At 36.6% G+C, this 22,903-nt stretch overlaps 1 protein-coding gene across 5 annotated transcripts in view; it reads right to left on the reverse strand.

Annotated features, from left to right (window-relative positions):
- The window catches only part of LOC150085373 (uncharacterized), a 444,699-nt gene that overhangs the window by 186,187 nt on the left and 235,609 nt on the right, over window positions 1-22,903 (reverse strand). The gene's annotated exons all lie outside the window — the stretch shown is intronic.

The following is a 22,903-nucleotide window of genomic DNA, read 5'->3' on the forward strand; positions in this document are numbered from 1 at the left end:
GTAATTAATATCATTAGTTCCCACATGAATAATAATACTCCTCCACCCACTTCAAAATTAACCTGTAACATTAATTTTAGTTTCCAACAGATATACTCTTTTGGAATAAGAACAGTCACCACCCTCCCTTAAGGCCTGAATATGGACTGTATCACCTGGCAAGTGATGAGTCCCTGATAAGCCCTCAACTTTTATTTACCTCTAGGGCATATACTGATTTCTTCAGTGGTTCAATTCATTCAGTAATAACGTACTATGTTTCGGTTTTAGATTGGTGCACTCCTTGCATCTGGCACACAGAAGGCAAGCTTCACTTAAATTAGGATTATTTAATTTCTTTTCAATAGTGAATTATTGAAATTGCAACAGTCAGAGAAACTTTTTTTTTTTTTTTTGCTACAGAAGTCCCATAGACACCTTATTAGATCTACGGGAGTTCTTGGGTCTCTTCACAGAAATAGTGCTTAAAATGGCAGATTGGCTCTTGTTTTCGAAAAAGTTGATTTTTATATTTATACAAGGTATTTTTTATTCATATGGCAGTAACATGTAGCTACGAACATACCTGTATCACACATGGGACCTTTTCCCCTTTTGCTTGTATTCAGCTTTGGGAGCATCCCTTTCACCATCCAACAATAATTGGTTAACATAACAGCACTCCATTTGCTTTTGTATCTTTGTTCCATTGCTGTGATTCTTGATGGAAGCGCTCACCATGTTCGTCACTGACAGCACCACAGTTTGGTAGGATGAAATCCAGGTGTGAGTGCAAGAAATGCATCTTCGTGACATGTTACACCCCAGTTTTTCATAAGTAATGAGATATTCCGCAAGCTGCCTGTAGTTGCCAGCTTTAACATTTCCTAGAAAACCAGTTGAAACATTTCAAGAGTCTTTCCATGCTGCTTTCTTGCTATCACTGAGGAAACATTCGATCTGTTCGTCTTTGAAAAGTTGCCTTATTTGTGGACCAATGAAAATGCCTGCTTTAATCTTCTCTGTACTAGGTCTTGGGAATTTCTCTTGCAAGTATGTGAATGAAGGACCGTTCACTTCCATAGCCTTCGTGAAATTTTTCATGAACCCCAGTTTGATGTGGAGTGGTGGAAGCAAAAGTTTATTTGGATCTACCAGAGGATTGAGGCCAACTCCTCTTCTTGTAATCCTTTTGTAGTCCTAATAAAATGGCGATTACCTTTAAATCACCATATATCTGCCACTCGTACTTTCGATAATAGACCACATAAGAGGACCACATTTGCGTATGTTTCTTTTTTGTGGACAGTATACGCAAGAGGTATTGAAGGCAGCATATTTCTATTGTGTAATAACACAGCTTTAGGACTAAACTTAGAAGTGTCTATAAATAGTTGCCATTCTTCGGGAACGTGCCTCATGCTCATTGCTGCCATTAGACCATCAACATCCTTACAAACAGCGAGTTCACTTTTGGTTCGACAGAATTTATCAGTCTTTTTTTTCGAGTACGAAATTTTGTTTCACAGAATGATCTCTGTGAGCTCATGTGGCTCAGAAGGATAAAGGTTTGGACAAAACAGTCCTTGATGTAGATGGCTGCTGTACTTCTTCATGTATAAAAGTTGACGTCCATCAGTGCTTTCCTCAGAGTATAGAGAAAAATGGTCGGGTGGTTCTGGAATAGGTATTACTTCACTGTGAGGCAAGGGTATGTCACTGTCCATTTTTTTTCCATTGTTATCCCTTTTCTAAGAGGAGGCACCATATAGAAGTAACTGTGTGGTGTGATTTGGCTCCCTCCATATCATGGGAACTGCAAAAGGCATAAAACGTTGCTTTCGATTCACCCATGCATTGAGTTTTGATGAACAGGTAATGCAGCATATGTGCAGAGCCCAGTTGTTGTCCTGGTCGCCTACTTTACACCCAAAGTACAAGAAGCAGGCCTTTTTTACAGCTTGAGTTAAGGGACACTTTCTTGAAGCTAACATGACTTTTCCACATATGTAACAGAAGTCATCCAGACTATTCAAACAATTATGGGGTATATTAATCTTACACAACACAAATACTGTGCATAAAGTAGGAATCTCACAGTGAACCATTAAATGAGAACAAATCGCCCAGTACCTAGCTGGATTTGAGGATTACAGCTACAGAGTTGAAGACGCATTTGAGGCAACAACTTATCACGTGATGCAAAGCAAGGCGACAGTTGTTGCTCACATAAGAGCGTGGTGGTACCGAAACTGTGCATTGCCACATGTTTTGCCGAGAGCCATAGTTCATAATGTACAACAACTTGCTAATAAGAGACCCCAACTGTAATTTTTGAAATTACAGTTGTAATTTTTGAAATTACAGCATGAAATTAGTCAAGATTGGGTAGTTTTGTTTTCGTAACATTTTGTGAGTTGACCAGTGTTATTAATAATAAATAACATTTATAACAAGAAGTGATGCCTTTTACTAAAATTAAAATAAACTTCAATATAAAATCATTTACAACTGATAATCTTAAATAACAATGTCATTTCGTAAGTTCATATGGTCCTGAAAATCCGAAAATCCACAGTAAATACTGTTTGCAATATCAAGGCATGTAATGCTGATTGCTACCAGATGATGTGGGTATAAGATATGCAAACAGGTTAAAAGTTAACAAATAACATGCCAACGACAGATTTCTGGTTTTATTAGACGATTTCTGCACAACTACATGCATGTGTGCGTGCAAGTGAGAGAGAGATGCCACAAACTCTAGATCTGAATAAAAAAAAGTCACCAAGAAAAAAAAATCACTGGATTTCTAGAAAACCACACAGATTATTTTTTTTTTATAAGTGGACTGCTGTTAAAAGCCTTTATTTATCCTAAGTAATCAAGTGCAAATTTCAGAACTTTTGGAGCATAGAACACGAGGCATGGATCTGGATCTATGCCACATATCAGTTTTTCAGGATTTAAAAAAAAAAAAAAAAAAAGAGTTGGACATGATATGGCAACAGCCAGTCGAAAATGCTATCAATCTGAGTGCAAATCACCAACATTTAAATTAAGTGGCAGTGTGGTGATACATTTGCTGATACACATGGTGTCTGTTTATCCTTCAAAATTGCATGCCTATGAAGAATATGAACTCACAGTTACCTGCAATACACACCACAAGTGTAAACTGGAAGAAAACAGAAATTCCAAAGTTTTATGGGGTTGGTACTTACCCCCCCCCCCCTCCAACAGGATAATCTCTCTTCCCAGATCACAAACATTATATAAGAGCAGTTTTTTGAGGCTACTCAGATGGCAACAATTATCATTACTATTACATTATTTTCTAGGTATTTTATTTAAATATAAATGATCATCTTTAACATTTATATGAAATTTGAGGAATGCAAAAACAATTGTCTAAATATTAAACAGGTATATCTGTTTAATATTTTCTGTATATTTTCTTAAATATTGTGGGAATCTGTTGACTGAAAATCTAGGCAATATCATAGCTGCCAACCTTTCATTTTCAAAAACTGGAGATTAAGTAATTGCAAGATGCAACTACATTTGGACCACAGGGCAAAATATATTGGTAACTTAGTAAAAAGCATCACAATTAGCTAGTGACTGGAGGGAGACTGAGTAGTGTGTATGTAGGAGGCACTGTTGAGGCCATATTATATCAAGGAGCTGTGTATATTTTTATAGTACACAAAAATTTCATTAATTCACACACAGAAATCCCCACACACTACTTTTACTTTATCTACTGAATGCAACATGAAGAATGAAATTAACAGAAGAAAATTATCTGCAAAAAAAGATCTAACAATCCAATTTCAATTCCATTTCTATCCAAAATCTGCCAAGCCCCACTTACTTTTCTGAAGAATCCTAACTATCTCAACCATTACCATTACATCTTAGTTGTTCTAATTGTTCAAACTATGATGCCTTTCATTTCAAAGGTGGTATACTTTTGCATGTGTCTGCTGATATACCTTGTAAGAGAATTTCTAATTTGGAATCTCCTTTTTTTTATTTCCTTTGGCTGAAAATCTCTTTCTAACTCGATCTGTCAAATTCATGTGTTGCATCTATCACTCTACGAACCCCACTAAACACTTGAAACTCTGACTTCCATTCTTTGAAGTTAACTTTCTCTAGTCTAACTTTTCTAACACAGGCAATTATCATGTTCACAATAACAGTTGGCTTCAGTTTACTAGTTACACGGACCCATCTGGCTGAGATGCTGAGGCTTTTGTTATTGCTAACATACCACAGATTGTTCATTTACCTACCAGAATACTAGACAATCCTAAGCACACAACCAACACTCTTGATGTTTTCTCAACAGCAAACCTTCAAAGCACACAATCAATGTTAGTGGTCCTCTAGCCACTTCGTATCACATTTTGATGATGGTCTCTTCTCCAATGGAGCTGCTCTCTGACATTATGCCATTTGGCATTAAGGGAATGTGAAATGAGAATTATTTGTGTGATTTCTTTTCAATGGCTATATTACTGTGATTATTCTGATCTTAATGTTTGCTCGAATCATGAGTGATGAAATAATTCTTTTAGGGATGAAATCCTTTATCCACATTCAACACTAAAATCTTGTCATTTAACCAAGCCTTGGGTTTTCCAATAAATGTGTTAGGGCTTTTCAAGCTAAGGATGCAGCATATTGCTATTGGCTTGTAACCCAACCTACAAGCTTCATTTTTTGCTTACATTCAATCTCACAAAAATTGAAAAATATTTATTAATCAATCCATACTCAATTTTGAAAAGGCTAAGAGCAGAACACTTGCTCGTGTCCTTATGGTAATTGAGCATTCTATTGATCAAAGTTGTATGCACAACTTCTGTCCATCAGTACTCCCAGCTCTATTACAAACTGATGGTTCTATTGCCTCGTCAGCAAAGATGAGGCCAAGTTCATCATCATCAGCCATTTTCAATCCACTGCAGGATGAAGGCCTCTCCAGCAACTTTCCAGTTTCTTTCTGTTTAGTGCAATGGCCATCCATTTACTACTCACGAACTTGTGAATTTCATCTGTCCATCTCCATCGTTGTCTTCCAGGTTTTCTTCTAGCTTTTGGGTACCAGTCTGTTATTTTCTTAGTCCATCTGTTGTCATGTCTTCAAGCTATGTGTCTTACCCAAGACCATTTCAGTTTTTTAGTTTTGATAAGAATGTCCTTTATTTGTGTTTGCTGCCTAATCTAAGTGTTTCTCTTCTTATGTAACAGTTTGATTCCTAATATAATTTGTTCCATTCTTCGCAGTGTGGTTTTCAGCTTCTGTTCCATTCTTTTGGTGAGTGCCCAAGCTTTACTTCCGTAAGTCATAGTGGGGAGTGTACATTCATTCATTATATTGTGTTTCAGACAAACTGGGATATTGCTCCTCAGTAGGTGACTATATTTCCTGAATACTATCCATCTCAAATTTATTCTTCTTTGACTTCCAGTCATCTATCATTATTACAGCTAATGACTTGTCCCAGATAAGTATATAAATCCACCTTTTCAATTATTGCTCCTTCAAAGATTATATCCCATTCTGTGGCATACTTGTTCATCATTACTTTTGTTTTAGCCATATTCAACTTTAGTCTACAATCTTTACTAACTCTACATAACTGATTAAGATTGTCTTTTAAATCTTTAGGATCGTGGCTTATGATCACAATGTCATCTGCAAATCGTAAATGGTTTAGGTATACTTCATTCACATTGACTCCTTTCTGCGACCAGTCCAATCTTCTGAAAGCCTCTCCAAGGACAGCAGTAAACAACTTCGACGATATTGTGTATCCTTGTTGAACTCCTTTCTCAATTTTAAATTTGCTACTGTCTTTGTCTAGTCTAATAAAGGAGGTAGCGTTGTCATATATTTTCTTCAAAATCATAATATATGGGGTGTCAATGCGTTGTCTTTCCAGTGCCCGAAACATTGCCTTATGCTGTATGGAGTCAAATGCCTTTTCATAATCCACAAATGCCAGGCATAATGGTGTTTTATATTCATTTGTTTTTACCATTAGTTGCAATATTACACAAAGGTGATAGTTGAGAATCCTGTCCTAAAGCTAGTTTGCTCTTTCAGCTGATTCTTGTAAAGTATTCTTATTAATCTGTTAGTAACGACCCTTGTGAAATAACATGTGGAATAACAAGCTAATAGGTCCATAATATCCAATTTATCTCCTTTCTTATGCAGCAAAATTAAGATTGCATTATTCCACTCCTTATGCATCACAGCTTTCCTAATGCATTTTGTGAAGAGTTGTGCTAATTTCTGTCATGCCTTCCTACTTTTAACAACTCTACAGTAATTTCATCTTCACCCAGGCTTACTGATTTTTCACTTTCAACCTCATCGGGAAGGATATAGAGTTTGTTGTATGTGTTGCTAATTTGTGATCCATCTTCCCCACTGCTTGCATCATTTCCTCACTCCTTATATAATTCTTTATAGTACTCTTCTGCTATTTGAATTATGCCTTCTCTGCTATTTATCAGTAAACCATCTCTATTCTTCAGTATCATTTGCTGATTTAAGTCCTTTGTTTCCCCTTAATGCTTGTTCTACTTTTCTTTTGTTAAATCTTCTTATGTCCTCTCTGAGTCTCTTTCTAATGGCTTTGCATAACTCAGTATACTCAATTTTGTCCTTGTCAGTGTTTATCTTGCTCTTCATTTCTCATCTTCGGTTCATCATGACAAGCATTTCTTGACTAATTTTTTCTTCTTTGGATTTTTTATACCTACAGGTTTCTTGGGCTTTATTACTTTCAGAAAGTTGTAATATTCCTTCTCGATATCTTGTTCCTGAACAGTCTGCAGAAGCTCAAACGTTTTCTTTACGTTCCAGTACATACATACTGCTTTTTTCCCTCTTCTGTTATCTCAAAGACCTTTGTATTATTTACTCCAGTCAGTTTTTTCCTTTCTTTTCTTACATTTATATCAAGTATGCACTTACCATTCTGTAATCACTTTCAACATTGGTGTACACGCAAGTATACCTGCACCTGTTTCTATTCTTAGCTACCCTAACACAACCCATGTGTTTACTTGTACCGCAATGGCTCCCAGCAGTCTCTGAAATATCATGCATCTTGTTTTTCAGGCTTCTGCTCATTCTAATAGAAGCAGTGCAAGAATCTCTTTCACCTCTGCCAGTGGCTACTGTCAATATACTGGTCTTTTTCTCCCCCCAAGCTAGCAGTTTTCCGACCCACCTAACACTACCTCGATAGCATCAGCAAATATTCTTGCACCCTTTCTATTTAAGTGTATCCCATCCCTGTAGAAGCAATCTCTCCTGTTAACAAGTACAGTCCAGGCTGAAAAAAATTCTACCCCTTGAGCCTTGCACAATCTTTCCAGGGCCAAATTGATCGACAAGGCTCTCATCATATACTCCCTCCTATCGTGTCTGGGCAGAATTGCAGACACTTTCAAATTCAACCCTAATTCTCGGCTTTTGTTCAACAATGACCTGTACTTGTTAAGTAATTCTGCCCGTCTCCTACTCTTAATATCATTAGTGCCAACGTGTACAACTATATCACCTTTTGTGCCCTTAAAAGATGATATTCGCTCTACAATGTCATCAACCTTTGCCCCTGGCAGACATACCCTGGTCCTGTTCCACCTTGAACATTTACGTTGTTCAAGGAAGATAACATTGTTCACAATATATCTTCTGTTAGTGAGGATGAAGCCAATTTCATTAGTAGTTGTTAATCCATTTGGGCTCTTCCATGTCCACTTTCTGCTCACCCTTTTCTTGAAAAAAAAGTGTTCATTACTAACATTCCTCAAGATTCTGTAAATTCCACAAGTCTTTTGCCTCTTTCATTTCTTATACTAATTCCAAAATTTCCTATAGTTTCCCTTTCTGTGCTGTTTTGTCTCTTTCCAACCTTAGCACTGAAGTCCCCCATAATGATGGTGTAGTGGTGAGTTTTCTGTTCAACTAAAAGTCTCAATTTCGGTGTACATTTCTTCAACCTCTTCATCATCATGGCTTGATGCTGGAGCATATATCATTATAACCTTTAGTTTGTACCTCTTAGAAATCCCGAGTCTTGAAACCCTTCGTGATGTACTTTTGAATTCCAAAATGTTGTTTTTATATCTTTATCGACCAGAAAGCCAACCCCACCTTCGCTTTTTTGCATTAGCATTAGCAGAGGCATATGATGCAAGAAAGCAAGCTTATGCAGCATCAGCCAAAAAAAAAAAAAAAAACCCTTCCACTTCACCCCTCCGTTCGGTCGAAATACCTATCCAGCTGAGCCTTAAATTTATTTAGGCTATCAACTTCCACAACAAGAGATGGAAGTCTGTTCCACCAACCAACTACTCGCTGGCTAAAGGCAAATTTCCGCACATCTATCTCTTTTCACACGTCTATCTCTTTTCACTGTTTCCATTGATGTACAACAAATTTCCACTTGATAAAATAAGTGATTCATTTCTTCTTATTCTTGTTTCAGCCAAGCCAATGTTATTCAAATTCACATTTTCTAATTCCTTTTCCAGTTCTAATAACCTATCTTCACCGATGAGCGATAACAATCTTAACTTGTAACAGGCCAAGTTCAGTTTCCATGCATGGCAGTCTGGTTGTATCCAGAGATTCTTAGGACCCTCTGCTTCCACTCTGATCCTCTCACTGCCATAAGGGGGGGGGGCAAGCAATCGTGAATATCTTATTATGAGTGACTTTAATCTGCCCCGAACTGACTGGAATAACTGGGAGGGAAATTCAACACGAGGAAAAACTTTTTAAATAAACTAGATGATTATTATTTGTACCGGCATTTTTTTTTTTTTTTTTTTTAACGAAAACCCCAAACACGAAAGGTATCAAAACCTATTGTACTTAGTACCGTGCATGGGTTGAAGGAGAAGTATGGGGGGAGGGATGCCGGAAACTTTGCTCTAGAGACTAAACATGGGTTTCACCACTTCAAGCCTGCATGTTAGAGAAAGTACCAAGGATCAGAACATTCTTAACCTCATAATTAATAATGAATCAGATGACATTACAGGGCTTAAAGTACAGGAACCATTGTCAGAAAGTGAATGCAATCATCAGTTGGAAGATGAAATTTGTTACAATAGTTAAAGGTAAATGCATGGGTTTAAGTTCGGAAGAGGGGACTTTGACAGTTTGAGATGTTATATGGAATCTGTGAATTGGGCAGATTGCCGAGGGATGGTGAATCCATTTAAATTATGGAATACTTTTAAAGCAAAAATCACAACAGCCATGCATGCATACATACTTTTTAATGGTTGACTGGGGAGCTGGCTGGTCAGACAGAGAACAAAAAGATAGCATGGGACAGTTAGAGTGCAATGAAAAGCACTGAAGCCTACAACAGCTACAAGATGATGTGTAACAGTATCACAAATAAGATAAGGGAGACCAAGGCCGTATGTGAGAAAGCACTGGCAAAGAAAGTAAAGAATGAGAAAAAGGAATTTTTCATGTACATGAATACAACAAAGAAGAAAGCTAATCAAATTGGACCCTTGTGTACTGGGTATGGGAAAGAACTGAATGAATTGAATAAGTACTTTGCATCGATCTTTACTGACAAAAGACCCTTAATGCTGAGAAGAGGATGTGCAAATGAGGTTGAGCAACATGAAAATAGTGATGCCATAATTACAGATGATTGTTTATTAGAAAAACTTTTGAGCATAAAGGCAAGTAAGGCTCCCGGAGTTGATGGCATATACTCTGTAGCATATGCTATCAACTACAGGGTATATGCCAGGGAGTATATTGAACCATTGAGGCTAATTATGAGGGCATCTCTGGACTTGGGGGAGATTTCTTTGGATTAGAGACGTGCCTATGTATCAGCACTCCTCTAATCCAAGTTAACAACAGAATGGTTAGTCAGGCTTCAATGTTGGGAAAAATCTTAGAGGCAACGAATAAGAGTCAATCCAGGGACATTTTGATAGATATGGGATTCTGAGGGACATGGCTTTGTTAAGGGAAAATCATGTTTAACTAACTTAGCAGGCTATTTTGACAATGAGCTGGATTTAGGGAAGAAATTTACATGGTTTATTGGGATTTTATCAAGCCATTTGACCCGGTCCCTTATGATGGGTTACAGTATAAGCTTGAACGAGTTGGGATTACTGGTAAGATTCTAAGATGGATTGCTGGGTGGCTGCAGGGCAGAAGGTTGTGATTAATGGATATCTGTCAGATTGGTGTAACACCAGGAGTAGGGTCCCTCGAGGGCTGCTGTTACTTCTCATTTTCATAAATGACATCAATGAAGGGATAGAAGGTGGGATGTCAAAATTTGCAGATGATGTAAAGATTGGCAGAGTCCTTAATGATCAGTGACAAGCAGCACTCCTTCAGTATGACTTGAACAGACTTCAAAGATGATCAGAGAAGTGGCAGCTATGTTCTAATGCTGCTCAATGCAAAGTCTTACTCTTGGGGAATATCAACCCACAAATAAATTATAAGTTGGTGGGGCTGAATTAAAAACAGTCAAGGAGGAAAGGGATCTGGGTGTTACAATATGTGCAGATTCTCAACAGTGTAAAACAGCTAGCCAGAAAAGTTCATGGTGTCCTATCAATGACTGATTGAACGTTATGCTGTAGAGATAGGGAGGTCGTAATCCCACTGCATAAGGCAATTGTAAGACTACATTTGGAATACGGTGTTCAAGTATGCAGACTTCATCTGAAAAAAGACATTGAGCTTCTTAAAAGGATCCAAAGGTGGGCAACTGCTGTACAAATTGGAGTGGTATGGCATTAAGGGAAAGTTGCTGCAATGGATAAAGGGATGGTTGAGTCGGAGACAGCAGAGAGTGGTATTAAACGGACACTGCTCTACGTGGACTAATGTTATTAGTGAAGTCCCCTAGGATTCAGTGCTGGGCTCATTGTTGTTTTGTGTATTTATTAATGTCCAAGTTTGCAGACAATATAAAGGTTGGCAGGGCTGTTAATGATAGTAAGGCAGTATGCTACTGCAACAGGATCTAGAAAAGTTAGGTAGATGGGCCGAGAAGTGACAATTGAAGATTAATATTGACAAATGCAAAGTACTGCATGTGGGAAGCAGTAACCCAAGTGAAACGTACCAACTGCATGATACTACACTCAGGGAGGTGGAAAGTGAAAAAGACCTAGGGGGTAATTGTGCAGTCGGTTATGAAGTTCTCTGAGCAGTGCAGACGGGCTGGCAGAGCAGGTCATGGAGTTTTATGACCAACTGCACAATATCCTGGGGGTAATTGTGCAGTCGGATATGAAGTTCTCTGATCAGTGCAGACGGGCTGGCAGAGCAGGTCATGGAGTTTTATCAATGATATATAGGAATTTTGCTAGCAGAGACAAGGAGGTGATTATACCTTTGTAAAAGGCAATGGTCAGGTCACACCTTGAGTACTGCATTAAGATCTGCAGGCCTCACATTAGGAAGGATGTAGGTGCTAGAATGAGTACAGAGAAGGGCAACAAGTTTGGTGAGAAGAACAAAGGGGTTCTCTTACCAGGAGACTCTGGTAAGAGAACTAAGCATCTGGAGACTAGGCACCTGCGAGGTGATCTGATTTAGGTGAACAAGGCCTTGAATAGTTTGGGCAGGCTCAATGCTGATGGGATACTTCTGCTCGCTCAGATGAAGAACCTGAGGGAGCATAGAATCAAATTGAGGAAAGACAGTTGTAGAATAGATGTGAAGAAGTTTGCCTTTAGCCAGAAGGTAGTTGATTTAGATCTGTTGTTGTGGAAGTTGATAGCTTAAATAAATTTAAGGCTGAACTAGACAAATATTTTGAGTCACTGGATGGGTGAAATGGGAAGGTTTTTTTTTTTTTTTTTTTTGGATGATGCTCTATAAGCTAGCTTTTCTTGCATCATATGCCTCAACTAATGCTAACTCGAACAGTGAGACTGGCAGAAGGATGACCGCATGAGGTAAGACACAGATTATGTGGGTCACAGAGCTTGGCAACCAGGCACCTCAGATGCAACCTGATTGAGGTTTATGAGAGGAATTAGTAAAACGAATGAAGGTGGAATTCTCACTATTATGAAGAATTCCATAACTAGAGGTTACCTCCCACAGGTAACTATCCAATTCACCTTTGAATAAATTCAAAGGTCAATTGGATAGTTACCTGGGTGAGGAGGAAAGCATATACAGCTGGGTCGCGATTAGTGAGACTAACGAAACCCGTGAAGTACTCGTATTATTCGAATTCATACTATTTGAAGTTATAATTATGTGTAAAATATAGTAATCGGTTCCAGCTCGACGGAAATAGGTAATGAAAATTTTAAACATAAGTTTTTATATGTTTATTAATGAAATATTACAGTAAAGGATAAAAAGAATATACTTATAATTTAAATTTATTATTAAAAGTCATATAGTACTGTAATTATAGAAAGAAAAATAAAAACAAAAAAAATTCTAAATATCATTCCTAAAGTTAAGCTTACATTGACGAAAACATCTTTATTGTCTTTCAAAATATTTTAGCAGCGTAGCCTGAACTGTTTTCTCCTTTAAATCTTCCTACATATGCTGGTAGATGCAGAGTGCTTTATCCACATCTTGGATAATTTTTTGCTTCACGACTTCTACAGCTCGAAAGATATCTTTGAATTCCTTGAGAGTGAACTCCTTCACTTGCACATTATCTTGTTCTTCGGCATCATTGTCGGATTCTTCAAATGCCCTTTGTTGATCTAAAAGTAGGAGATCATCATCATCAGTCAATTCTTCCGAGTGTGAATTGAGTAGTTCCCGAACATTGTCATTTTCCAGTTGATCAAATCCAAGTTCTCTTCCAATATTTGTTATTTCTTCTATGACAGTTTCTTCAAAACCACTACTATTTGCATAATCATGCAAAATGCACTTACACACTCCACACATGTTGTTCGCAGTTATTTGTTGCCAAGCATGCTGAATATTTTCTATTGCATTGTCTCCTGTAGTTTTAGCAATTGCCTGTTCAAATGTTTTTCTTATGTAGTATGCCTTAAATGTTGCAATGGTTTTTTGATCCATGGGCTGTAACAAAGATTTCGTGTTTGGTAAAAAAAAAAAAAAAAAACGATTTTTACATTTTCACATAATGAACTGAGTGTAGTTGGATGACCTGGAGCATTATCCAGAATTAGTAGAACTTTAAATGCGATGTTGCTTTCCCTGCAATATTTTTTAACAGCTGGGCAAAAATAGCTTGAAAACCAGTCAATGAACACAGCTTGAGTCATCCATGCTTTCTTATCTGATCACCCAATAACTGGAAGTGATCTATAGTTGTAGCCAGTGGTGAGCTATAGTGGGCTCGCGAAAGACCATTGTTATTTTTTTTTGAAAATTTGCGAGCCCATTTTTGAGACAATCATTTATTTTACAAATGAAATCCTGAATGCAATTATTGAGTATCCAGAGCTTAAACTATGGTGGGGCAAGCGGGGGCCCCATTCCCAGCATTTTCACGGCGCAATCAATTGGTTATGTGTTTTAAAATTGCTTCATTTTTGATTTAATTACAGTCGGACCTCTGTTTAATGAACTTCTTTATAGTGAATTTTTTTGATTCCTCCTTGGTAATTACATTTAAAATAGTTTCCATTGAATGAAGAAAATTTCCATGTAACGAACGGATTAGGAGAGACAACTTTGTACGCATTGTTCTGACCTCTGGCCTTTAGGCAATTTAGGTAATTAGAAAGTGCGAATTAAGGGTGAAAGGGATTACCGTTTCACAATGTTAGTGATGTCCGTAACCTATGCAGTCACATACCGAGAAGTCACGCTAGTCAATATGCCTGTCAGAGGATTAAGAAGGTTCTCGACACGGATTATAGCCTCTGGTCAGCGTGTGTTGTAGTTCCCCTTTACTCTAACAAACGGTCATGTGTTTTTTGGAGAAGTGAGTGATCCACGCCTTCCAGTAAATTTCTCCTGCTTATGTTTACATGGTCACAGTAGCTGAATATCCGTGTGATTCCAACATTTTCACTGTATTCAAAGAACTAGTGAGGGTAGCAATGCATGGGGGGATTGAGGCAACTAAGATATTATATAAACTTTACGAAGATGAAATGGTGGCAGATTTTGAAACTGTCGAGCTTTTCACTGTGTAGAAAATGTTCTAAAATATAATGGCACACAGGCAATAATTTAAAAAAAAACAAAAAAAAAAAAACTGTATCATCAATCTCCAAAAAACTAGCACGAATTAAGGATGATTGCTAAAGAACTTGATGTGGAAACTAAAAAAGATTGGTTGTGTGTTCGGGCCACGGTGAGCAGTTTTAGCTTGCGGACGGCAATTGCGGGTTGGAAGAATCATCCCGCTTTGGGCAAACATTTTGAATCAGAAGTTAAATATTCCGGATTATTAAATTGACTTTTAAATTTGGAATTTCTTACCCACTTAGCACTAATGATTGACATCCAGCAGGAACTTTCTTACCTTTCAGAAGCTTTACAGAATCACAGTGGTAAAAGCATATAAATTAATTATTCAAACTATCTAATAATGCTATTGCTAATTTGAAAAATTAGCAAGGAAATTATGAAGCTAAAATTGAGAGCATGTTGAAGTGGAAAGAATTTGAAGGAATCAAAATCGAAAGTAAGAACAGTAAAATTACCTCGTGACAAGTTATTAAATGCATTGTTTTACCCTTAAAGAATAAGTTATTAATGCAATAGAGTGATTTTAAATTAAATAAAGAAATTTTAAAGAAAGAAATCATTGAAAGAAATTTTAAAGATATGCTACCCAAGAGGAGCTAGAAGAAAACCTGGAAGACAAAGGCAGAGATGGATAGATGAAATTCATGAGTTTGTGGGTAGTAAATGGATGGCCAGTGCTCAAAACAGAAGGAACTGGAAAGTTGCTGGAGAGGCCTTCATCCTGCAGTGGATTGAAAATGGCTGATGATGATGATGACCAGAAATTGTGGAATGTGAAAGAATTTTCGTCTCGGTGGTAAGAGGGTGAAAACCGAATAAGAAATTTAAGTTTTCTGATAAAATATGAAATAAAAATTAATGATTTTAGAGATTTTGATTTGTATATATATATCGAAGACAGTTTTTCTTTAAAATCGAGTGAAATTCCCTTTTCAATTAAGAAAGCCAAAAAATATCTTTGAAACCATTGCGATTAGCAGTGCTGAAGCTGAGCCAGCTTTCAGCGTAATGAATAATATTGAGTGAATGAATGTATAATGTTGACAATTTACACATTGCAGATTATGACATCTAAATGGAAAACCATTGCTTCAACTTGATCCGGATCGTTATGTCAAATCATTGCTCAGCTATTGAGCAAAGCAGAAGATCGACAACAAATATTAATAAAGAACTAAATTCTATATGGCAATTTTTAGAATAAATTTTCCTTGAATATTTGTGAAATAATTTTTTTTCATGTAATCTGTGATTTTTGTGTACTTTTTTCTAGAGTGTTTGTTTTTTACGTAATATTTGTTTTTATATCGTGGAATGTTTTGTGATAGTTTTTATGTTATTTGTGATATGGGAAATATCTCGTTATTTTTTATTGGCAATATTAAAATTTTATCATGAAAAGAATGTATCCATCATATTTCCCTATTTGTTAAAAAAAAAAGACGAATAAAAAAGTTGCGCATGTGCCAAGCATGCACAGTAGATGGTTTATGCGAAACATCCTTTGTGTTTCTTTTAGGTATTCTGATTTGTATATACAGTAAACCCCCGCTATTTCGCGGGGGTTACATTCCTGAGAAATGCCGCGAATACTGAGTTATGGCTCCCATAGTAATAAAAGGGTTCTGTTCCAAAGTATGAAATATATAAGAAAAACATAGTCTAAAATTTTGTCTATGTACGTATTATATGTACCTTCATAATATGACTATGTACATAGACAGTACATAGTGAAATGCAAGCATATGGCATCGAAACGAAAATAAGAAACAATTTAATATTAAATGTAATATTTATTAGAAATTTCAAACAAATCTTTTAAACCAGCGCCTTTGCTAGCTAAAAAACTTATCCCGCTAAACTGTTGGTAAAGGAGTTTTGCCTTTTCACGAATGATAAGTGAACTTAACGGAATTTTATTTCGAGTTCGGTCTTCTATCCACAGATTTAAAGCTTTTTCCATTTTCTCTAATTTAACTTCACGAGTTACAGAGCAAATTTTTGAAGCAATTAGTGCGTTTTCACGGACACTACATCGGATTTTTTCTTCTGATTTTTTGATTGATCGTATCGTTGACTCATTGATTTTATAATGTTTTGCCACTGAGGAGACACTTTCACCATTAGAAATTTTATCTAATAACTCAATTTTATTCGCTAATGTCATCACCTTCTTTGATCTTTTCACATTTCCCTTGTTATCCGTAGCCATATTTTTGTACGGGTTAGAAAGAACTTGTCCACAATAAAGTCACTTTCTTCCATTAACACACTCGAAAAAGTCTGTTTTATACCGCAAAACGGTAGATTTATCACTTTTGTAGCATACAAATTTATAAATTGATAAATTTATAAGCATATAAATTAAAAGCAAACGATGAAACCTTCCATGACAAGAGCATAAAACACATTGAACAAGGATTAGAGAGAAACATCCACGCTTGCGATTTTGTGACCCCTCTTCCCCCCCACCCACCCACCGAGCGCTGTTTTGACCGGTGAAGATAATTTTAGCCACGCCCATGTTTTTTTATGGCAGAAAATGTTCACGGCGCTTTAAAATTCACATTTTTTAAGGTTTCATTTTATATTAAATCAGCGACCGCGAATACAGATACCGCGAATAGCGGGGGTTTACTGTGTATATATATCAATTACGAAATAAAAGAGCTTTTTTATTGTAAATATTTTATTGATCATTCACAGATTTTCGTAATTTCTGGAAGACAAGATACAATGGATTTATGATAACTAAAGTAAAAGATGTATACTTGCGAGCGCAACATATCTAAATATCTCTGGGAAAAAGCACCGATTAATGTACTGATCTTGTAGTTGAAGCGACATATGCAGCTGTTAGGGGAACCTAACAATGGAATGTAACAAAAAAGCGAGACGACAAAAGAAATTGTTGATAAATATATGTATTGTTGCAATCATACTTACTGCAGTAGTAACTTCAGGAAGCAAGATTGCGACGTCATACTATTCAAAAATTCTAAAAAGTTAGAACTCCAGACACTGGCGTATCCAGTTATCATCGTAAGGCGAGCCATGACGACCAGGTTTTTAAGTTTTTTTTTTTTTTTTTTTTTTTAGATAGACCTAGGAACGTTTTACACATTCACTTATACACATGGTTAAGGGGGTAATAAGCCACATCCATCCCCTATATCCGCCCCTGACTGGAGATATCATACCGGTCACGAAAAATGCATCACGCGCTCTAATCACACTACTAGTAGTGCAAGCGCAGGAAGCGCCTCTATCGGAAGCTGTGGATGATGTCATTTCCGTGACTGATCAAATTTATTGAGTAGAAAGTCGGAAAAACTGCAAGCCCATTGTTAAAATATTCACAGTTCACCACTGGTTGTAGCCTTTTAGAGCACAAGGATTTGGAGACCAATAAACAAGCATTAGTTTCAATTTAAAATCGCCTTGAGCATTGCCTTCCAATAAAAGTGTTAGGCGAGCTTTAGAGACTTTAAATCCAGGTTGAGTTTTTTCTTTCTTAGAAATGTAAGTTCTGGAAGGCATCCTTTTCCAGAATAAACTGGTTTCATCCACGTTAAATATTTGTTGATCAGTGTATCCACCATCTTTGATTTGATTATTTTTTTTTAAAACATCAGGATATTTAGATGCTGCATCCTCATCTGTACTGGCCACCTCACTGGTAATTTTAACATTATGCAGCTGAACTCTATTTTTAAATCGATCAAACCAACCAGCACTCGCACTAAACATTTCTTCTACTTCATTTTTTTTTTTCTTTCACTCTCTTAAACAAATTTAAAGCTTTTGTCTGAATGGCTCCTCTGCTAAGGGGAATGCATTTTTGATTGCAATCCTCAATCCATACAGTTAAAAGATGCTCCATTTCTATCATAGTAATCCTTCTATTCCTTGTAGATGTTTGCAAACCACAAAAAGCTGATGCAACTTTACATTTTTCTTTTATTTCCCCTGCATGTTTTATAATATTCTGTTAATAGATTCAGGTATTCCGACATCTTATGCTATTTTAGAGTTGCTATGACCACGTTCATGTCATTCAATCACATCAATTTTTTGCTCTAATCTAATAGCAAGTCTCTTCTTTTTTGAGCTTGTAGTGTTTTTATCTGAAGGAATCTTCCTTTTGTCCATTTTGTTAAGGGCACTTCTTAAAACAATTAAAACAAATCACAAAAACCAACATATATTACGAAAGGCAGTAGCACATGCACACGTGAAGATAAACAAGTGTAGCAGCATCTAAGCGAGACTAATCGTCTAATACGAGGCTAGCCTCGCATTAACTGAATTTTGGTTAGCATTAATCACAACCTAGCTGTAATTTGTATTTTCTTATCTTTGGTTTATTTGTTATTTATTTTTATTTTTTGGCAGTGGAGCAAAAGCCTGAGGTATCTTGCACTATATGGCAAATACTATTAAAATTTCTATATTTCATATATTGTGGACATACCTTGTCACTGGATTGTTCAGGCCTTCACAATACCTACCTGCCTACTGATGAGATCTCAAAAAGGATGGAAACGTAAGTCTGGGTGTTGGCATATGATTTCAATAAAAAGTTCACCTTCTTCCAGTCTTCTAATGTCCAACTTACATGCTTTTTGCATCAAATGAGTCTTTTATGCCGATAAACCTTGGTTAGGAGAGGATGTTGTCTGCTAGTATAGCCCATACGTGTGAGCATGCGATGCATGGTCATGCCAGATATTGTTCCAGGTTGGTCCATGTTGTACTGGGTAGTCAACTCTTCAACAGTGTTGCGCCTGTTCACCTGTATGAGTTGTCGGACCCGGCGCTCACCTCTAACATCAACCTTTCGCTGACCTTTGCAGTTTTGCCATTGGGTCGTTGTTTGACCATTTTGACGCCAGTCCTGGTACACTTTAACTACGGCGGCTCTTGAACACCCCACCAGTTCAGCCGTTTGGGAAATTGAGGCACCAGCTCGTCGAGCAGCACCCACAATCTATCCTTTATCAAAGTCTGATAAATCCTTCCTTTTACCCATCACGCTCGGAATTTTACAACCTACTGAACCACTGACACCTTATCTATGCTACGTAGATCAACTAACTGCGCACTCTCGTACCTAACGTGGTCAACGGGGTGCATTCAGCTTTCATAGGGGTGGTCATAATTCAGTGATCACTCAGTGTATAATATAACACAAATGTAATAAATTTTTTCACAAAGTCCTTACAGACACCCCAAAATCTGCCCCAGTTCATCTCTGTGTGCCATACAAAAATTAAAATTTTCCAAGTGTGCCCTGTCACGAAAAAGGTTGGGAAGCACTGTGTTAGAAAACACTATTCGGAGTATCACGTAACAGATAAGGAGATGAACCAAATGTGTTATTCAATCATATCAAAGCCAAATTAGTCAACTTTTGAGATGATTGCCATTTCCCCTTCATTACTCCTTATCATAACATAATACAATAACAACAACAACAACAAAAAATCTGTTTGGATTTAACTGTTTGCTATATGTATTTTGTGTGCTGAATCCAGTGGTGTTATATTGCTTTTTTTCTTGTGTCAGTATTTTGGTGGCAATTGAAGGTTATGTATTTGCAACATCTACAAGTATTACATAATTGTGTACCAGTACAGTGGGCCCTCATTACAGAGCAGTTCACTTTACGCTGATTCGCTATAACACTATTCTTAAATTATAACCCATATCTCACTATAATGCTCTTTTATCAGTGTACAGACTGAATTTTTGGCATGTTTAACGAAAATGTTTCATCTGATGTAGTCAATAGCTTGATAACGAATAGTAAAACAGCATTAAAGCATTTCCCATGCTGACTTGAGAAATTTTCCCATGCTCAGTGAAATTTTCTCCAAATTTCAATTGCAGTACAGTGACTTGTGAATTTAATTGCAGTACAGTGACTTCTTACGTAGTTCCGAGATCAACATTTTAAAAAATGATCACGTATAGTGCTTGTAATATTTGCGTTATAAGCATTTATTCGGATTCTAGTCATCATTCACAGTACAGTGTTAGACATTGTTCGTAACGGACAATTTACTCAAACATTGTATCATAATTAATGCAGCGCAGTTACATCTTCTTCTAATAATGGCGGATAAGAATGAAAAAGCAACAACATCTGGATGTGGTATGAAGACTACGAAGGTAAGAAAAAGACTGAATTTCAAAATAAATTAGATGTTTTTAAGTGAACCAATTCTGGTCGACGACAAGTGGATGTGTACAATAATTTAGGACTGGCGGGTTTAACTGAAAGAACAATTATAACAAATAAAGAATTAATTTTAGCAGCAGGAAAGACAGCTGTTCCACTGCAAGCAATTAAATTGGCAAGGGCTAGGTCGGCTATTATGATTGAAATGGAGAAACTGCTAAATAATTTTATTGAAGATAATATCCAATGCAGAATTCAGTTAATTTAAATATTATTAAAAAAAAAAAGCAATTAGCCTATATGATAATCTGAAGGAAGCTCAACTCAAAAAAACGTGTGGAACCATTTAAAGATGGTAAGTGCTGGTTCAAGAGATTTAAAATCCAGGGAGAAGCCGTAAGTGCAGATCAAGAAGGAGCCAAAACTTTCAAAAAAGAACTTGCTAAAATTATTGAAGAGGATTACACTTTTCAATAAGTTTTTAGCATAGATGAAACAGGACTTTTTTGGAAACGAATACCTAAAAGAAGTTTCATATCGAAAGAAGACAAAAAAACATGTCAGGCTTCAAAGCAGCAAAGGATCAGTTGACTCTATTGTTGGATGGTTTGTTTGTTTGTTTGGTTTTTAGGAGCATTAGCAACTAAGGCCATATTGCTCCGGGGATATTCCTGCGGTGGTCATTCCTGACCATTCCACATCCTCCGTATTTGATGGTCACTGGCTCGAACCCCGGTCTAATCAAGAAGCGTGTGCTACGCACTGCTCCTCCCGTCCACCTGGCTATGGAGGTGCCTCATTGTGTGATGTGATTAATTTGTAAACAAGAAACTAAAAGTTCATGTTTTAATTGCTTGCTTGAAGATTCTTTAGGGCATATTTATTAATCTGCTCATGAATACAGTAGACTCTCGATTTATCAAGATCAGATTAACTGGGACACTTCAAGACTCAAATTTTAAAAAAAAATCAACCAGATATCATAAAATTCAAGAAATAACTAGAATAGGTATAAACAGGTGTTTTGCAAGTCATAAATAAGCGACAAGAAGCGGGATTATAAATCGTCATTGGGAGATTAGTATGCCTATTATCTTGCAACCCCCGCTGTCTGCACACCCGTCACTCAAAAAGAGAGAGAGAGAGAGAGAGAGAGAGAGAGAGAGAGAGAGAGAGAGAGAGAGAGAAACCAAATTTTTAGTTTGTTTTAGTGCATTGCGTCAATTGTTGTGTTCCGTCACATCACAACAGGACAAATTTTGTTTCGTTATTTATGTCAGGGATGTCTGAATTTTTTTTTATAATAGCTTTTTTTTTTTTTTTTTTTGTTTAGAAATTGCAAAAATAATGAGCAAGAGTTGTGCTTTCGATTAAACAAAAACTTGAAATTATTCAAAAGTTTGAAAACGGTGCATCTGTTAAATCTCTAATGAACTGTTATAATGTTGGTGATCAAACCATATTCGACATTGTAAAAAATAAAGGGAAGCATCGTATTGGACATGCAAGTAGTGCATCGTAATTTTTTTATCTATTGCCATACTTTTTATGTAGGTTGCTGAACATTTTTCGATTACAGTAATTCCCCAACTTATGTAGCTTCAGACTTATTTAAGTTATTTGTATTTTTTTTTTATATGACTGAAGATTTTAGTGAAGGGGACACACATTTCCCCTTCACTGAAATGTGTGTCCCACAGAATCCCAGCTATCTGTATTATCGCAAATGCAATAAGATCGAGTTTACTACTTGTTTATAATAGATTGCGCTAACAGAAAAGCCCAATAATCTGGAAAGTGCAAATTGTTTTTATTGTTTTATGGTAGCGTCCTCCAGAAATGAAGTCAGTTATAATAATCAAGGCTATGAACGTATAAGTTTTTACAGTACAATAACATGCGTTTTTTCTTCCTTTTATGTTTTCTTTTCTTATGTGCCACTCTGGCTACTTCACCACTGCCCCGAGATAAATTTTAAATTGAACTAATTAAAAATATATAACTATTTTTCTTCATTCTTCTGAGGATATAGTAGCAATATTTTATTAGTCATTCCCGAATTACATAAAGCTCAACTTACGTAAGAAATCCTGGAACGTATCTCTTACATGTGTCGAGGACTTACTGTATTTTTGGATTAACCAGAAAATTGAGAGTCTACTGTACATATATAAATTGACATCATCATAATCATCATCTGAAAAATGGCCTACATACTCAGGATTCATGCTAGAACAATAATACTGCATCACTGGGAAACCAGTGATGCAGTATTGTGATGCGGTCTAATCAAGTCTAATCAACTGATGCGGTCTAATCAAGAAGCGTGTGCTACGCACTGCTGCTCCTGCCCACCTGGCTGCTGGGGATTTTAAATTAAAATCCCTTTTAGTTTACCAGGAAGAGGGCCAAAATACAACCCAAAATCGACCAAAGATACAAAAACTCGATAGCCCAGGGCCATCGGATTAATAAATTCATGATTTTAATTG

The sequence above is a fragment of the Mastigoproctus giganteus genome, chromosome 5 (genome assembly GCF_048544385.1).
Source record: "Mastigoproctus giganteus isolate SK-2022 chromosome 5, ASM4854438v1, whole genome shotgun sequence".
NCBI classification, from domain to species: domain Eukaryota; kingdom Metazoa; phylum Arthropoda; class Arachnida; order Uropygi; family Thelyphonidae; genus Mastigoproctus; species Mastigoproctus giganteus.